The 4,192-nt window shown below is 33.1% G+C and overlaps 1 long non-coding RNA gene across 1 annotated transcript; it reads right to left on the bottom strand.

Moving 5' to 3' along the window:
* Window positions 1-530: 530 nt before the first annotated feature.
* On the bottom strand, window positions 531-3,648 carry LOC145630706 (uncharacterized). The gene is made up of 2 exons (XR_014112193.1): window positions 3,250-3,648; window positions 531-963 (listed from the first exon to the last, which is right to left on the bottom strand). It is a non-coding gene; the product is annotated as an uncharacterized LOC145630706 (long non-coding RNA).
* Between the last annotated feature and the right edge of the window lie 544 nt (window positions 3,649-4,192).

Below are 4,192 nucleotides of genomic sequence, written 5' to 3' on the forward strand. Positions count from 1 at the left end.
AGAAATCTGGAGATCTGTTTTGCATCTGCTGGGTTTTTCCAGACCTGTTTTGCAGTTTTCTGAAGAACAGCAATGAATTGCCAAGTGTCACTACAACAAATTGACCTTTGTGCCACGAGTAAAAACGTGGTACAAGTTTAAAATTCACGTGGCTATGTAATTTAGCCACGGGAATTTTGAAATTTACTCCCGTGGCACAAGAGGCCGTGGCTAGGAATTTGCCACGGGAAAACAAATGTTGTGGCAAATTTTGAAGTTTTATGCCACGAGTAATTCACGTGGCAAATAAAATCATTGCCACAAATATTAATGTGGCTAATAAATTATTTGCCACAAATTCTATTGTGGCTAATAAATATCATTGCTATAAATATTACTGTGACTAAATAGCTTGTTTGCCAAAAATACTACCTTGGCTAATAAGCTCTTATTCAAAAAAATTTACCTGGCTACAAATACTAGTAGAAAATAGCAAATAGGCACCGGTTGTGCATTTGTTCACCTAAATTGATCAATTGACATAGTGCATATATACACATAAAACTTAGATACTTTCATTAATATATAGCTTGTAAATATACACTATTCATCCAAAAAAAATAAAAAAAAAATTCTTAAGAGTACAATACAATCGAAGCAGTAATAATCAACAAGGTAGAAGCAGAAGCAACAGCAATGTTCCAATAGTAGTTGCAGCAGCAGCAGCGCCCAAATACAACAACAATAGTGGCAAATCTTGGAGCATCTAAAACATCTTACTTTCTCTGACCACCCTAAGCCACTTCTACTTCTGTTATGAATGCATACCTCTTCAAATATTTTGGCATAAAGTGATAGAGCAACAGGAGCATTAAAGATTCTAGCACATCCACAAGAACATTCTTTCTTCCACCTCTCATGAGGACCATTATCAGTCCAAGATAATATTTTTTTACTCCTACTAGTTGCTGTTGAAACAAGTGCCTGCATGTACAGCCAAAAGGTACAATCAGAGCACGCAAAGAGTAGAAAATATGACAGAAATTCATGTCAAAGACTCAACAGAGCAAATTTCACGGCTTTTCTTTGCTTGATTAGTCGTAGCAAACTACAAACCCTATCTAAAATCTCACCCTAAAAAAAGAAGAAATTTTTTTTAATTTAATTCATTATTGATTTTAATGCACATACTATGGATAACCCTTTTGAGCACTGGAAGACAATAGTTATGTGGCTGCAAGCCTCCTTGGAAGAGAGAGTTCCTTTTCAGAGCAAGGGGTTGTGGAGTCACAGTGGCTGCTACAGTCTCTGATAAATTTAAAAGGAGCAAGATTAATAATAAGTTCACATCCCCTCTCAATTAATTTTTTTTCACATCAAACAACTTCATTGAAATGAATCGGTAGAATTAAAAGCTCAAACCATCAATCTCACGATTTACATATGTTACATTGGCAAGGATACTGGTGATTGTCAATATTCCCCCTTCACCACAATTAAATTTGTTTCGGAACACATTATATCAACTAAGGTCAAAAACTTGAAAAGTGTAAATGTGAAGGCATAGATTTCTACCATCAATTGCTCATCAACAACCACTTATATCACATATGACCATAATTTATATTCAAAATGCAGATATTCATAATAAACATCCATCACCAAATTCAAGAAACATAACTAATTTGATTTTTTTTTAAAATCACAAAACTTATAAAAAAAAACGTTTAGATTTTATAAAGATACGAATTGTGAAAGTACCTAAAAAAAAATTCCAACTCATAATGTTCGATATGGGATTCCTAGGCGTCTTTTCAGTCCAAATCCATGGTCTCCTGGTGCTTATTCAAATTGGACTATCATCAAGGCGTATATAGCGTATTCTACTTGGTTTTCTGGTAAGAGTTCTATCCTAGGATTTAATCTAATTTCTTCATGATGTTTGAAGTAAGATTTGATTTTCTACTTTAGTTTAAAGTTTCATAAATATTATTATTTGTCAAATTGACATTCCAAAGGTCATATTTCGTGGTCTTATAGGTATTCCCCCCTCCATTGAGTCGTTCATCAATCTCCCATACATACAAGAAGCTTGGCTACTCTCAAACACCGGGTATCATTCACTCATGACTTGGCTAATAGTTATACAACTACAAACAATATTTGAAACATGTTTATATTAAATGCATTTTCTTTGTGACCATCCATCAACACCATTGCCTACTGAAGCTGGAAATATAGACTAGCATGAGTGCAGGATAATAAAAAAGGGGCCTAAATACAATGACAGGCTGCTATATAATATTTTTTTTTTCAAATAAAGCATACAGGACTAGTTAGAATCACTTCAAGTTGGGCATTCATTGGGTACCTTATTAATGTGACTATAAATGGTTATAAATGTAAATGGCTTAATTTGTTGCCTAAGTATTGGGAACAAAAAAAAAACTATTATGCAGAAACCTTAGTTAATTTTGAACCTGAAGTCAACAAGCATCTCATATTCTCATGCATAAGTAGAACTCCCACATTTATACAGATAGATTTTCAAATCTAAGAGATGCGATTCTAAGATGGTTTACTAGCTTCTGAAACAGCTTTTAAGGAATAAGCTTGTAGCTGCAACAAGAGATAGCATACGGAAGAATTCAAACTTGGGTCAGTTATACAGAAACATGCAAGACGCTTACCAAGATACGCAGAAACCTCTTGTCTATCAGATACGATATTTCTCTGGTAAAATAGCTGACCTAAATCTGTAATTAGTATAACTAATAAGGATTATAATGTTGCTTCCTTCATGTTGAACTCAAAACTCCTAACAGGGACTTAAGGAGTTGAAAGAATCAATAGTTCAAAAGTTCTCACTTCTCAAAGGGTGGCAGCATTGACACACCAGTTGAATAGTTGATGAAACTGTTTTTGACGTAGACAATCCAATTAAAAAAAGAAAAAAAGGAATTTCACCTTATAAATAGAATTGCAAGTTCAATAACGCGAAACTAAATTGAAATCAATTTAAAAACACAAATCATGCATAAGGAAACACAATGTTAGCAAATTTATAAAAATTATCAAAATTCAAAAGCTGTTTCACCTATTTACTCAAAAAAGTACATAATTTTGGGGGAAACAGCCAAACAGGATTCATCAAAATTAACTGCTGAACAATTTGCATCAATTTAACCCGAGAAATCACAGCATTTAACATGAATAATTGGACTAAAAACCCCTAAAAAATGCAAAGCTAAATAAACCAGAAACCCTAACCTCGAATTTGATTCAAATTTGTTTTTGCTTGAATTATGGCATGAAACCACTGAAATTGATTTGAAATTCAGTCTGATTTTTTATTTTTCTCTAATTAAGGCGCCATATTTTTGATCTTGAGGAAATTTCATTCTCATTCTACCTTATTAATCGCAAAAATTGAATCCAAGACTTGCAGACGATGGTCGAGGATGATGTGTCGAAGGCCGTTTAATGGAGGAAGGCAATCAAACATGGATGTAAGGAAGTCGTGGAGGTGACGAGGAAGATGGAGTCATGGAGAGCTTGAAAAACTTTGAGATGAGAGAGATGAAGCACAAGGTTTTTATTTTCTTTTTACGAGAAATATAATGCAGTGATTTTGAGAGGAGAAAGATGAAGCATATGCATAACTGCATAAGTGGGTATTACCGATTTACTGTATAGTTTTTTTTTTTTTTTAAATATTTTTTATATGGAATAGCCAATAGCCTAGTAGCACCGTAGCATTGCTGTCTTGGACTATTGGGATAAGAATGAATGACTAAAAAAAAAATTACTACTAATCAAAATCAAATGAAAAACGTTACCATTGAGTTTTTTGGGCACCGATTCCATTTAACGGATTATTAATGTCTAATCCGATTTTTATATATTAACCAAATTTTTTGGGTTTTTTTTTTCGGTCTACGCATCCACTAAAAATTAGTGTCTTTCTATAAACGTGTTTTTGCTTTTTTCTATTAGTATAATTCCATAGCAACAAAATCGAGTTCAGTAACTATAAACAATAGTTCACTAAATGCGTTTAGGTGAATCCTAAATTGATGAGAATAAAATTAAGGATAAAACCCTAAATTGTGAAATTGAAATTGGATGATGTGAAAAAGAATGTAAAACTAATGCATTCCTTTGGTGTCTTTTGAGTTTTTTAAACTAGTGATTAGTGATATACACTTGTAGT

Source organism: Chenopodium album, chromosome 5 (genome assembly GCF_948465745.1).
Source record: "Chenopodium album chromosome 5, dcCheAlbu1.1, whole genome shotgun sequence".
Classification (NCBI taxonomy): Eukaryota; Viridiplantae; Streptophyta; class Magnoliopsida; order Caryophyllales; family Amaranthaceae; genus Chenopodium; species Chenopodium album.